At 39.7% G+C, this 15,904-nt stretch overlaps 2 pseudogenes; both read right to left on the minus strand.

The window, feature by feature from the left end:
• Positions 1 to 3,965, minus strand: LOC143573108 (calcium-transporting ATPase 12, plasma membrane-type pseudogene; annotated as a pseudogene).
• A 2,873-nt stretch (positions 3,966 to 6,838) lies between these two features.
• Positions 6,839 to 10,561, minus strand: LOC143573101 (calcium-transporting ATPase 12, plasma membrane-type pseudogene; annotated as a pseudogene).
• Positions 10,562 to 15,904: the final 5,343 nt, after the last annotated feature.

The raw sequence follows: 15,904 nt of genomic DNA on the forward strand, positions 1-15,904 counted from the left end.
AAAGAAAAAATAAGAATCTTATATATAAATATATAATGACAAAAAAATCAAATTACAACACTGCTATAGACTATAATGATATGTATGAAAAACCAATATGAATAATATATATATGCTAATTGTATCTTAGAGTCTAATGTAGCTTAGAAACAGTTTATCAGGCACTGGAATCAACTTCATAACCCATCCGATAGGCCACGATAAAGCCGCAATACCAATACAAATTCCCCACTGCACACCGTTCAATCTTTCTGTATCCGCAAACTTCTTCAAAAACTCCACCATCAAAATCTGAAGGATAATAGTCATCCCGATTATACCAATAAACAGTCTGTTTTTGTGTATACCTTTGAATATATTTCTTTTCTCCAGCTTTCTCGAGTTAAACTCATTGAACACTTGGCATAACACGAATGTATTGAAAATTATTGTGTCCTTCACCCTCTCGTCGACATTGAATATCGCCTTACCTTTAAACTGGAACGTCAATAAAACAGTAATCTGGAAAATAGCCTGTGCCAGTAGGTTTCTCCACATGATGTTTGTTATGAGCGGTTCAACCCGACCCACAGGCGGTTTGTTCAAGAGTTCCTTAGTGGGCCCTTCTGTTGCAAGTGCAAGTGCACCCAAAGTATCCATGATTAAGTTCACCCACAAGAGTTGAACCGCGGTTAAAGGGACCCCACCAGAAGTTACCGCTGCAATGAAGTTAATAACAAGAGCTGCCACATTTACCGTGAGCTGAAACTGGATGAATTTTTGGATGTTATTGTACACACATCGTCCCCACATTAATACGGTTGAAACAGAAGCAATGTCATCATCCAAGATGACAATGTCTGAGCTCTGTTTGGCCACTTCAGTTCCTTGAATTCCCATTGAAAGTCCAATATCCGCTTCTTTGAGTGCTGGTGCATCATTTGTCCCGTCACCGGTAACTGCCACAACGTGTCCCTTTTGTTTTAAGCATTTTACCATTAAAAGCTTATCAAAAGGCGAAGATCTTGCCATCACACGGATTTTATCAACCTTTTGCATTCTTTCTTCATCTGTGAAATTACGAAACTGGACGCCTTCCACCACTTCGTCTTCACATATTTCTTGACCCGATTCAAGTATTCCACATTCGGTGGCTATGGCTTTTGCTGTGAATAAGTTGTCTCCCGTTATCATCTTTACTTCAACTCCTGCAAACCTGCATGTTTCAATAGCTTTTTTGGATCCAAGCCTACATGGGTCCTTCAACCCAACAATTCCAAGCAAAGTTAACCCGTCTTCTGGTAATGTTTCATAATCAATGCCTTCAAGAACCTTCTTATGCGCGAAAGCAATACATCTGAGACTACTTGCTGCCATTCCTTCAATTGTATTCTCCAACTGTGTTCTTGAGTCGCTATCGATTATCATTTTGCGCCCGTTGGTGTTATAATATTTTGAACACATTGCTAGTACCATCTCTGCAGCTCCTTTCCAATGAACATGAATAGTGTTGTCGTTCCTCTTAAACGAAACCCCACTTCGTTTTTTCTTTGAATTAAAAGTCTCGACATGAATAATAGTCGAACTTTGTTTCAGCTTCTCCATATCCATATCCAAATCCTCAACCGCCCACGATAAAATCGCTTTTTCAGTTGGCGACCCGGAGTATTCAGGTTTGTTTTGTGGGTTGCGTTTGAAAACCGTACCAGTAGTGTTGAACCCGACCGCCTCTTGGAGCAGCTCAAGGACTTGTTGGGAGATAACATTTGAAGAATGTAGTTCCATGTACTCAAGACCGAGCCAGAACTTTGTTACTGTCATCTGGTTCATCGTCAAAGTCCCGGTTTTATCAGTGCATATAACAGTTGCTGAACCCATTGTTTCACAAGCAGATAGCTTCCGTACCATGGCTTGATCAGCCATCATTCTCTTCATAGAATATGCAAGTGTGAGTGTGACAGCAAGCGGTAAGCCTTCTGGGATGGCCACCACCACAATGGTCACTGCTGTCGAGAATATATCCGTAACCGAATCTAGTATTTTGTTCACACTAGTTTGTTTCCCATTGTACTCTCTATTACCATTTTCATCTTCCGTGTTCCCCGTGAAATAACGAATTAACATGACTACAAGAACTAGGAAAGCAACAACAAGACCTACCTTACCAATTGAAGAAGTTAGTTTGTTGAGGCGGTATTGTAATGGCGTCTGTTCATTGTTTTCACCCGTGATGGAACTCATCATCTTCCCCCAAGCAGTGTTCATCCCGACTGATAACACGAGCATCCGACAATGCCCATCAGCCACTTTAGCGCCCGAGATTAAAAATGGATTAGTGTTGGCATTAATTTCTATCTGCTCACTTTCGCCCGTCATGCTGGACTCATCTACTAGCAACGAATGTCCGTCAATAAACAACCCGTCTGCTGGTATTTGATCTCCGACGTTCAAAACAACGATATCTCCAACGACTATGTCGAATATGGATATCTTTTGTCTTCTTCCTTCTCTAACGACGTCAATCTTGATATTATTGCTTATCTTTGACAGACTATCGAACTGTTTTTCCTGTCTGAAGTTACTAATTGCCGACACAACGATAACTAGAAACACCGCGAGAAGTATGCTTCCACCTTCATACCATCCTTCTTTAATCCCGTCTTCTTTGATACCGAAACCAAGAGAAAGAACCGCACACCCTATTAGTATGAGAATCGTGACGTCCTTAAAAGCCTCGGCCACAAAATAAAACAAACCCTTTGGACGTGGTTTCTCATAAGTATTGGAACCAAACACAGTTACCCTTTCGCTTATATCTTGACCGTTGATTCCATTTTCAAGATGAGTGTCAAGGGTTTTTGCTAAGCCCTTAACACCATCAAACTTGTGAAGTGTTTCCATATCTTTGTTTTGTACTATATTAACGAGTTGTGTCTGATCGATATTGTAGAAATGATGATCAGAGTCGTCTTTGATATTGATACTAACCTTAGGATCAACGAGTTGTGGGATGATTTCGATAACAGAATATTTTGGGATTTCTGAAACGGCTAGCGCCTTGGAGATGATGTTTTTGGCAATGGTGTTTGAGAAATGTATGGTGAAATACGCACGACGCCATCGTTTCTTTGCTTTGGTAAAGGTTGCGGTGCTTATGCTGTATAACATGTTACTCATATCCTGCAAGGGTTGAATTTCCGCAACCGTTTTCGAGTTCTGTTTCCTTTGCAAAGTGAGAAAAGGCTTATTAAGGGATTTAATGTAACTAAAAATGGTGAGGATTTCTGTTCTGGTTCAGTTGCGGAACCCCATTTATATACATAAAAAAGGAGGGAAACTTCGTAGAAATCAAATGTGTGAAACATAATATTATATAGTAATTATACAGGGGTTAAATTCAAAATTGAGTTCCTATGTTTTGTTGTGCAAGTAACACATTCATTGATGAGTCAGGAAGTTGAATAACATAATATTATAGGAATTAATAATGTAATTCACATTTAGTGGGGACCATGACAGCACTTATAATAAAAGTAGGATAAAGAAATTGGTCATATACAACTCCATTAAGCAATAGACATGTTTCCTTAATGCTCTGGACCACGCATACAACACGCACAAATGAAGGTGACCGACTCCTATTGACGGCGACCACCCGAACCAGCTTCGCAGATTGTCATATTGTCACACATGAAGACCAGCTTTGAAGAATGATATGTAAACACACAACACAATATGAACACGTACTAAATCCAAACCCACACTTTCCAACTGATCTTTGAAGCGGAGGGGCTGTTAGTTGACGACGAGACGAAGATCAATTTATGAAACCTAAATCAGAATCCGTGTTGCTTCTTGAATTGATAATGGTGTAATTAAATGATGGTGAATGGTGGATAAAGCTTTTATCCTAAGCTATCGAAACTCTTCTCAGTATGCAAAACTAACCAATAAGCTTCTATCTAACCTGATCTTTTGTGTGTAGTCAAAACACACTTTAAAATCAAGTCCTAATAATATCATTAACTAAAGAAATGACTAAATACATTGAATATATGAATTCATATATTATAGAATACTAGTTTTTATCCCCCGTATTACGGGATTGTTTAACATTATTCGTTTCTAATACTTATATATTTTTTGGGATTTTATTTATTGTAAGGAATTTAACAATATACTTAGGATTTGATGATTAAAGGGTGTTATAACCCGGACTGAAAGTTATCTGGGTTTGGTGAGACACATGACTCGCTTTTTTAAAAATATAAATTTTTTTATTAATTATAAATAATATATTTTTTTTTGAAAAATCGGATATTAATTTTTATTATATCCCTATTTTATAGGATTTTCATATCAAATATTTGATAAGATTATTTTTTAATGTAATGAGATGTTATAACCCGTTTAAGAGCTATCTGGGTTTGATGAGACCTATACCCGTGAATTCGGGTCAACGCGTGAGAAACCTTCATTTACAAATAAACAATCTGGTGACTTGAGATAATTTAGAAAGGTTTCGTTTATATATATTTAAGATTGCATAACAAGTCCTGGTTATGAAAATAGACGAAGAGCTTTTGAATAGAAGAAAACAAAGAGAATTAAAGTTTCTTAATTCTATACTTTAAATAACCTAGGTTTTGAAATCGTTCTCCGTCTCCGAATTTATCAAGACTAAATTTCTTGCTATCGTATTTTATCGTACGTTTTCTAGCAGTCGTTAATTAGATGTTTTATTACTTCAAACTTGGAATGATGTCGAAAGAGCAGAAATAAGCATCCTCTCGTTTCTATGAAATTGCTTGTATCTAACTTAGAGCTTGTATGACATTTTATTTATCTTAACGTTTATTATACCTTCAGTGAAGTTCACAACAAATTAGTGAGAAAATGACCAACGTGTGAACAACTCTTTGATTTATTCTTGCACAATGCCCTTATACGAATATAGTATCATTTAATTAATACCCACTACTTTATCTAGTTCATATTTCTCCAGATTCTTTTATTGTGAACTTTTTAGTTGGGCTATTATAATCGGGTTTTGAATTTATGTAAATAATTTAAAGTGCTTATAAATTATGTAAATTACGTTCCTTTTTTCTTTATTCAGTTCTTCATATAAAAGTTGAAAAGGATATAAAGAAAGGAAGAAAACAACATGAAACTATATGGGCATATAATTTTTGGTATGAAAGTTGCAACTGAATGGGAAACACTAGAAAATGAGTCATGTTTCTACGTCTGTTGGAAAACCCACTTTCTCACGATTTTCTAACAAAAAAGTTCGTAGGAAAAACACATGCTTGAGAATCATTTCCAACCATTTTCCAACAACTTTTCTTACAAAATTCCTACAAAGGTATGTTGTTGCAAGCTTCCTACGACTTTCCTAAAAAACCTAATTTTGTATTTGCAACATAGTTCCAACAAATTTCCAACTGACACTGTTGATAACGGAGATCGATTTGGGGATTTCATTGATGGCGTGACTGATCTGGGGATTTTGCAAGAGTTTGGTAAAGAATGAGACTGACCAGGATTTAAACAATATAATAAATATTATCAACTTTTTTTATTTTTTTTATAACCATATTATAAGCAATAACACAAATTTATATTTATAATTTTATTCAAGAATTTTCCAACAAATATAATAATAATATAATTTTTGTTGGAAAGTTAGCAACAATTTTTCAAAAAAAAAACGTATTGTTATTATTTTGTTGCAATATTGTAGCAAAATTAGAGCTAGTTTATTTTGTTTAAAATTTGTTTAAAATTTGTTGAAATTACTTGTCATAGGAAAATTATAGGAAATTTTTGTAAGAAAATATACTATTTTTTAGAAGTGATGATGAAACTATATGGTCATTACGCCCAACGGCCCAAGTACTAACAATTTACTAGTCTTGGCCCATTCTCATAACCCAGGCCTGAACCAAGGGCTCATCACGTTACTTCATTTATCGAAAGCATGATGGATTTGTGTTTTTTATATCATTTTAAGTAGGAACCAAGACAGCTAAGTCGTTTGTGAGCTACTTAAAATTGGTTTACTAAAAGCTCAGTTCTTATCGAACTGAAACAAGCACTAGCTCAACTCTATCTTGAGTCTAATGTCTAGTGAGCAAAAATGGTAATAGAAAGAAATTCACAAGTCTAATGGTTACCTTTTACATCTAAGAAGTTTTTCTTACTTATAATATGTAGTACAGCGGTTCTAGCTTATGCTCATTGTTCTAGTTATCTTCAGTGTTAATGACACGGAGGGTGGGAGTATCTTTGACGGTAAGAAGATGGCCGGCGATCTATGGGGCGCCTAGAGTTTGATAAACCAGAGAAGGTACTAATACCAAAAGATATTGTCAAATCATTAAGTTGTTATTGATTACATTGGTCTCACTGTATATATAATAGGCAACGGCCTATTTTATGTATGGATATAATTAATAGATATCATACACAAATACAATATTATTATTATATTATAGAAATAATGACCAGACAACTCCCCTGATCTCTCTACCAAAACTCTTTGATATTATAGAAATTCCACTTAATATAATCAAAGTTTTTTTTTAAGGATTTACACACAATACCGGCCCAACAATAATAAGGCTATGTGTTGTGGAGGGGCTTTACTACCCTTCATCATCTCCAAGTAGAAAACGAGGCTTCTCAAGAACTGAAGATCTTATTATAGGGTTATAGACTATTCATAAAAGCAATATACCAAATGAGCTAGTATTGATTCTTTTTTTTTTCTCTAAAACGACTCATTTCAAGGTGAATCCATTTTCGTTAGAACCTACTTTAACACGAACTAAATTGATATTTTCTAAAATGGCCTGATTTGACCAAGCTCCGTTTTAGTTGGAAATTACATTAACCACAACCTGTTTTTACCGATTATCAAATCTGCCCATTTTGCACAAAAAAGTTTATAGCATGTATACATACCAATATACCATTGGATTTTCCGTTTCATTTCTATGCGAACAAAAATTGCATTGCATACTAGATAGTCTTAAATCTTTATTTTTATATTTATGTTTTTACAACCTTAAAAGGAAAAAAGAGAACTAAAATCAAATCATAACACTGCTATAATCGTATCATAATCCTGCAGTAGTCGTGCGTATCGGTATCACCTACTGATAGTGTAGCTCAAAAATACGGTTTATCAGGTACCGGTATCAACTTCATACACCAGCCAACAGGCCACGATAAAGCTGCAATACCAATACAAATTCCCCATTGCACACCGCTTAATCTCTCTGTATCCGCAAAATTCTTCAAAAACTCGACCATCACAATCTGAAGGATTACAATGATCCCAATTATTCCAACAAACAATCTGTTTCTACGTATTCCTTCAAATATATTCGCGTCCTCCAGCTTCCTCGAGTTGAACATATTAAACACTTGACATAGCACAAAAGTATTAAAAACTAGAGTGTTTTTCACCCTCTCGTCGACATTAAAAATCGCCTTACCTTTAAACTGCAACATCAATAAAACTGCAATCTGGAAAACAGCTTGTGCAAATATGTTTCTCCACATGATATTTGTTATGAGCGGTTCGGCCTGACCCGCAGGCGGTTTGTTCAAGAGTTCCTTATCGGGTCGTTCTGTAGCAAGTGCAAGTGCAAGTGCGCCCAAAGTATTCATGATTAAGTACAGCCACAAGAGTTGGACTACAGGTAAGTGGACATAACCCGATGTTAAGGATGCAACGGAGTTAATAACAAGAGCGGTGACACTTATTGTAAGTTGAAACTGGATGAATCTTTTGATGTTAATGTACACACTCCGTCCCCATTTTACTACGGTTGAAACAGAGGCAATGTTGTCATTTAAGATGATAATATCCGAGCTTTGTTTGGCTACTTCCGTTCCTTGAATTCCCATTGCAAGTCCAATATCGGCTCCTGTGAGTGCAGGTGCATCATTCGTCCCATGACCTGTAACCGCAACAACGTGTCTTTGTTGCAAGCACTTTACCAATAAAAGCTTATCCAAAGGTGAAGATCTTGCCATCACACGGATTTTGTCAACCATTTGCATTCTTTCTTCGTCTGTAAAATTACGAAACTGGACACCTTCCACCACTTCGTCTTCACATACTTCTTGACCCGATTCAAGTATTCCACATTCCGTGGCTATGGCTTTCGCTGTGAAAACATTGTCTCCGGTTATCATCTTGACTTGAACTCCAGCAAACTTGCAAAGGTCAATAGCTTCTTTGATACCAGGTCTACATGGGTCCTTCAACCCGACTATCCCAAGCAAAGTAAACCCTTCTTCTGGTAGTGTTTGGTAGCTTGTGCCTTCTGGAACCTTCTTATGCGCGAAAGCAATGCACCTGAGACCACTTGCAGCCATTCCTTCGATTATATTCTGAAACTGTGTCCTTGAATTGCTATCGATTATCATTTTACGCCCGTTGCTATCATAATATTTTGAACACATTGCTAGTACCATCTCCGTAGCTCCTTTCCAGTGAACATGAATCCTGTTGTCATTTTTTCTCCTAACCGAAACCCCACTTCTTTTCTTATCGGAATTAAAATGCTCGACATGAAGAATAGTCGAACTTTGTCTCACTTTTTCCATATCCATTCCCAGAACAACTACCGCCCACGATAAAATTGCTTTTTCAGTTGCGGTTCCGGAGTATTCAGGGACAAATCCTGAAGCGGGTTTGAAAACCGTACCAGTAGTGTTGAACCCGACTGCTTCGTGGAGAAGTTCAAGTACTTGAAGAGGAACATTGGAAGAACTTGGTTCCATGAACTCGAGACCGAGAAAAAACTTTACTACGGTCATTTGGTTCATAGTCAAGATTCCGGTTTTATGGATGCATATAACCGTGGCTGAACCCATGCTCTCACAGGCGGATAACTTCCGAACCAAGGCTTGATCACCCATCATTCTCTTCATTGAATACGAATATGTAAACCTGACCGCTAGTGGTAGACCTTTAGGGATGGCCACCACCATGATGGATACTACTGCCATCAAGATACCCATGACGGAATCTAGTGCTTCGCATAAACTCGTGTGTTTCCCATAAAACTCCTGATTACCATTTTCGTCTTCTGTGTGTCCGGTGAAGTAACGAATTAGCATAGCCAGAAGAACCAAGAAACCAACTGCAATACCTACCTTTTCGATTGAAGAAGTTAGTTTGTTGACGCGTGATTGTAACTGTGTTTCCTCATCATAAGCACTGGTTTTAGAACTCATCAACACACCCCAATTGGTGTTCATTCCGACTGATAACACGAGCATCCGACCATGTCCATTAACCACTTGAGAACCCGAGAACAAAAACGGATTATTGGTGGTGTTTACGACTATATGCCCACTCTCACCCGTCATGCTCAACTCGCTAATTAGCAAAGACTGCCCATCCACAAACAACCCGTCTGCTGGTACCTGATCTCCAACATTCAAATCCACAACATCTCCAACAACTATATCGAATATCGATATCTTTTGTCTCCTTCCCTCTCTAACAACGCCAATCTTGATATCATTTCTTATTTCTGAGAGCCAGTGAAGTTGTTTCGCCTGTCTGAAGTTACTAGCCACAGACACAACGACAACCAGAGAGACAGTGAGAAATATGCTTCCGCCTTTATACCATCCGTCTTTTATTCCATCTTCTTTGATACCAAAACCAAGAGAAAGAACCGCACACCCCATTAGTATAAGAAACAATTTGTGGCTGAATCCTTCAGCAAGAAAAGAAAAGAAACCTTTTGGAGGCTGTTTTTGGTAAGTATTCGAACCAAACACGCTTCGTCTTTCATTTAAATCTTGACCATTGATTCCATCTTCAAGATTTGTGTGAAGGGCGTTTGCTAAGCCCGTGACACCATTGAACCTGTTAAGCCTTTTCACGTCTTTGCTTCGTAGGATATCGGTGAGTTGTGTTTGATCAACATTGTATGCATGATTGCCAGACATCTGTTCAATATTAATACCAACCTGAGGAACAGCAGTTTGTGGGTTGCGAATTTTGACATCTTTGCAAAGAGTCTCAACCTTAAAATAAAACAAACTCACTGGACTCGGTATCTCACAGAAACTAGAACCGAACACAATTAATCTCATTTTGTTTAAACACCTGACAGTGATCCCATGATCAAGATCAGTGTCAAAGGTTTTTGCTAAACAATTAGAAGGGATGATATCAATAACAGAACATGTCGGGACTTGAGTAACGGGTGATATAACGTTTTTGGCGATGGTGTTTGCAAAACATATGATGAAATATGCGCGACGCCATCGTTTCTTGGCTTTGGTAAGGGTAAGCATGATACAAATGTTTTCAATGTTAAAAGGAATCGATTTATGTCCTGCTTGATGAAGCACTTACTTCACTTATATACTAATTACTAAATTAATTACTCTAAGAAACTTCCTAGAAACAACATGGAAACTCACTAGTTTATGGATTTAGTATGATTGAGAAATATTATTATAACATGTAATAATGACAACGATATTAAGATGGTCATTTGGTCTATGTACTGGTACATCCTGGCATCCATAAAATAAGTTTGATGCATATTTCAGGAAATTAAAAATTTTGTTTAGTGTTTGTCGGTGGGTAATATTGATGGTTTCAAACATTAATGAGCGTTAGATAGAATTCTTAAAATTCCAAAATGACAAAATCTAGAATAAAAAAAATCCATATAACTTAACCATAGTTGATCGTTTCAATAACAAAATGTTTAGTAGTAGCTTTTAAAAATAATAGATGATAGTGATTGAATTAGATAATTTTTCAGGTTTACATAATATATACATTACGTAATATATACATATAGAGGAGCTTACGCAATGCAAAAGAGAACTTAAAGGCTATTACTCTTTGAAAAAGTTTTCATTGCTTAAAATAAATGCATAAAGTGTCGTACCATATATATGCATTAAAATTTATAAAATTCTTAAAATTCCAAAATGACAAAATCTAGAATAAAAAAATCCATAAAACTTAACCATAGTTGATCGTTTCAATAACAAAATGTATGCTAGTAGCTGTTAAAAATGATAGATGATAGTGATTGAATTAGATAATTTATCAAGTTTACATAATATATACATGTAAAAGGAGCGAACACAACTTAAAGGCTATTACCCTATTGAAGAAGCGTGTATCGACTTACTTGTATACGATCAACGTTCCTCGGGTACGAGTGTGCTATATCACCGATGGTTTTCCGAGATACGAGTTCTTCCACCTACAAAACGAACAATACCGTGAGCTTACCCCTCAGAAAGGGACAGAGGGGTCCTCTTTGGGGTAACCCTCCGGTGTGAGAATCAGATATTGTAGGAGAGGATAATCAGGATGTGAAAATGAGTAAAGGACTTAGAATATATTTTCCTGCCTGCCTCCAACTGTGGAGGCGGCCTAGTATTTATAGTGCTAGGGTTTCCAATGATTTGGCTCAGACCCAATTAGGGCCTTTTTAGCCTCCCCCTATTGCTTCGCGCCACGCGTATTTAGGACACCGGACTTTCGCGCATATGCGATATGCGCCACGCACAGGTGTTTCGTGCGCTTGTGCATAGGTTTCGGCTTTGTGTCTTCGTGACATCTTGATTTCAAGCTTCTTATCCGTACTTTATGGGTTGACCCGCCCCGCTCGATGTTGGGGCGGGTGCATACCCCTTCAAGCCCCCCAGTCTAATGTATGTCTTGTCTCGCGCGAGCGAGGTAAGGGAGATATTAGACTCAATGGTTCGCTTTCTTAATAGGGTTTGTCTTTTCTTTTTCATTTCTCATACGTGCGTTGCGCGAAATTCCATCCCTTTGGTTAAAACGAATCGTCAATGCACGTGGTTGGTTGGTGTTGACATGCATCAGAGATGGAGGCGTTATGTGTCAGACCTTTCGTGTGCTCGAGGTGCTACAGTGGCCTTTCACGTCTCCTCATACAGTGTCAGGAACACGTGTCGCGCTTATGTTGGCCTACGCCTGCGAGTGGGGGCGCGTGAGCGTAGATCTGATTATTACTTGTTTCTCTTTCTCTCCCCTGGGCCTATAAAACCAAACCTTTTTGAACGGTTTTTTCTTCATCTCCATTGTCACTTTAGAGCTTTACTTGTCTTCTAACCCTTCGATTCAGAGCCTTTATCTTTGCTTCTGGATTCTGTGTTTAAACAATCGGATTGCTCTTATTCTGCAATCGTATGTCTCTTAACCAAGACACTACCGAGTCCCCCAGTAAAGGCCGTGTGAAGTCGATGGTTATCTCTAACTTGAAGAAGACCGGCAAGGGTATTCGGGTTGCCGAGGCTTCGTCGGAGGAGGGAGGAAAGAATAAAACGGCGAAAAGATGGGACGAGATCCCCTGCAAGTTGAAACAGCCTGAGCTTGATAGTCTCATTGCTTCTCAGGGTTTTCTCCCTGAGTATGGTTGTCTGCTCCCGGCAGCCGGGCAGACGGCTGCGGATCCTCCTGCCGGCTATATCTCTCTATATTCTCATTTTTTTACTCACTGTAACCTTCGTCTTCCGATGACAAGGTTTATAGGTGCGCTTCTTCAATTTTATGGGATTCACATATCCCAAGTTCACCCTTTTGGGTTGGTGCGCATGACTCATTTTGAGTTTACGTGCAAAGCTCAGCGCGAAGAGCCTACTCCTCGCCGCTTTCAATATTTCTATAAACCAAAGGTTCAAGATTCTTGGTTTTCGTTTACTCCGCGCAGTCAGAAGGTTAAATGTTGTACTGTCATTTTTAAGAGCCTTCATGACATGACTGAGAAGTTTTTCTACGTCAAGGCTGGTGTGATTCCAATCCGCATGACTATGCGCGCGATCACTTCTGCGCCCGCGGATGACAATGTCCTTAAGAACCAAACGGGCACATTGGTTAAGAAGTTATCTGCTGAACCATCCCCCGCCAAGAATATTTGCGAGGAAGCGCTGGTTGGGGTTGGTATGAGCAAGAGGTGGACTGACAGCGAGACTGAGCCTGTCATCCGTGTTGATGGCTCAGGTGGGTTGTTTGTTCATTGCATTAATTCTGCGCGAGTATAATTCGTTTTGCTGATATCACTTGTCTTGTTTTATGCAGACAGCAATGAATACATCCACGCCGCCTATGACGAGCATACGGAGGGTGGATCTGCTGCGCTAAACCCTGGGGAAACCGCCTTTCCTGATCGTTTTGACGATATGTTTATTCCTGTTGACTTAGAGTTTTGCCTTGACAGCGATGTGCCTGGTAAGCCTTTGTATTTGTGCTTAGGCCCTTAGAATACCAAATTTGGTTTTATCATTTCTGTTGCGCGTATTGTAGATGCGCTCGCTAATTATGAGTTAGAGCCTGTGGAAGGGAAGGGGAGGAGGCAGAAGCTGAAGCGCAAAAACTCAAGCGCAAGGCTAAAGGCAAAACTGGCGCAGGGGCCAGTAAAAAACAGAAAAAAGATGATGCCTCTGTTGCCCAGAATCTTCCTCCTACTCAAGTGAAGGGACTTGAGAAAACCAAGGGTTTTACTTCCAAGTTTTTCTCGTCTTCTTTGCCTCAAGGTGTGGGCAATCCTCCAGTCCACACGAGGTATGGTGCTGCCACCTCATCTCTGCGCGCGGCGGACAAGGGAAGCGGTGCTGCGCCTGCTGTTTCATCTTCTCCAACAGGTATACTTTGTTTATATTTTGTGGTTTTATGAGCGTGATTCCGATAGAGTTATTAATGAAGCTTTGTTCACTCAAATGTTTGTAGAGCCGGCAACGTTGGTGGCTCAACCTCAGGCGCAGCAAGGTGCCAAGGCTATGCCGAAGGTTGTTTTGAAGTCCTCTGTTTTGCCCTCAAAAAGGGGGAAAATGGACTTCATGGCGATGCTTAATTCGCGGACTGCGGTGCGCCAAGGTATTTATTGCGCTTTGATTGTCTGTTTTTTCCTTTAGTTCAAGTCATGAATCATTTCTCCTTGTTGGTTTTTTCATAGGAATTATAGCTGGTACACAAGCTGCTGGTGGCACTGATTGCGCTGGCGCCGTTAGTTCTGCTCCTGCTCCAACAAGTACTGAATCTCCCCTCATTGAGATCACTAAGGAGCAGGAGACTATTTTTCGCGCTGCTCTAACAGCGTCAAGACCTCCCTCACCTCCTCCTGCGCGCAGCCCTCCTCGTGAGACTATTTTTGATTCTTCCAAGTCGCAGGAGAAGAGACTTGTTATAGAGGATGATGAGGAGGTTAATTTTGAAAATTCTGATGGTGGCCGCGTAAGCCCTATAGCGCCACGAGATTTCGTGGGGCAGGCAGGAGCTCATCAGCTGGCGCTAATCTTTCTGCCGGTTCTCCTCAGGTATAAGTTTATTTTGCTCCGCTGTGCAGACTTCCAAATTAGTGTTTAGATAACTAAAACGTTTCTTTGCGTTGCTTTGTGTTTGCAGGGAGCCGATCACATATACCGCAGGAGCTGGAGTATCACTGAAGAGAGCTCATTCCAATCCTTGGGCGTATGTGAAGACTTTTGGGCTCACTCTGTTCCTCCAGCTGAAAGGAGGTTTCAAGAGGACCGCGCTCGCGTGGATTTGCTTAATGACCACCTTTTTGCAGGGTCTGCGTTTTTTGCTGCCTCCCAAGAGCTTCGCAATGATTATATAAAGGTACGTGATGCCCTTGCGGAGGCCAAGCAAGAGGCTAAGATTTCTGCTTGGAATCTTTCTGATGCCCGAGAGAAAGCTGAGAAACTCCAAGCAGAACTTAGCGAGAACCGGGCAAGTTCCAACGCTGCTTTTGTGAAGCGCGGGCTTGAGCTGCAAGCTGCGCAGGAGAAACTGCAACTGGCAGAGGCAGATGCGGCCAAGTACGCGCGTCGAGCGCGTGACCTGGAGTTGGCAGCGGAGGCGCGTGACCAAACTATTGCGCAGGTTAATACTGAAAAATCTTTATTGGAGAGTGAGGTTGCGCGCCTGAAGAAAGAGCTCGATGCTGCGCGAGCGGAAAAGAATGAAGCCTTGGCGGCAGCAGCGTCTGACAAAAAAGAGCTAAAACAAGCCAAAGAAACTGTTAAGTTGTTAAACTCTCAAATCCCTGCTCTTGAGACGTCTGTTTCTTCCCTCGCGCAGGACCATCAATGGCTGATTTCACAGGGTGTGACTCGTTGTGCTTATGCCATGAAATACTCAGACGAGTTTCAGACCCTTGTGATGGACTGTAATGCGGCGTCGCGCTTGGTGGGTCGGGCTGAGGGGTTTAAGGATGGTTATGAATATGGCATGCTAAAGAAGAATCCATCCGACTACCCTTATCAGCTCGACGCTGTCTGCGCTGACATGGCTGAGGTGGGGGAGAAGTACTTGAATACTCCAATTCCCATCCTTGAGCAGGTATTTTAACCTTAATGAGTTTACTTGACTTATTTTCTTAATCTTTTATACTTATACTGTTCCTTGTGACTTGCAGATAGCCGCGCTTGCTGACCAACCCGATCTTGGCGCTTTAAAGAAATTACTTGATGAATGTGAAGGGACTGATGGCAATGATGATGGCGCGGGCAACGCTACCTCTGCCAGCGGCTCTAGTGTGGCCAAAGGACCTACTCCTGACGCTATCATGACAGAAGACGACTATATTCAAGACGAACAGCTTGATTATGGTAAGTTTGGAGATGACGAGAAGCGGGCTGCGCCAGATGCTGAGGGAGGAAATAATGATGAGGAAGATGAAGAGGCTGATATTAACATAGAGACTTGAAAAGCCCTTCTTGTTTTTTTTTTTTTTTTTTTTTGTGTTTGTAGTTTTTACCTCATCATTTGTAAATTTGTAAACTTCTATGTTTCGGAATGAAATTTTGTTTTTCCCTTATTCGCATCTTGCGCATTTCCAATTCATCTCTTTATATTGCATGCGTGTGCTTGTTGAATATAAGGTATGCTTAC

The sequence above is a fragment of the Bidens hawaiensis genome, unplaced genomic scaffold, assembly GCF_021521415.1.
Source record: "Bidens hawaiensis isolate Kalapana, Puna unplaced genomic scaffold, B.hawaiensis_p1.1 tig00026205_1, whole genome shotgun sequence".
NCBI lineage: Eukaryota > Viridiplantae > Streptophyta > Magnoliopsida > Asterales > Asteraceae > Bidens > Bidens hawaiensis.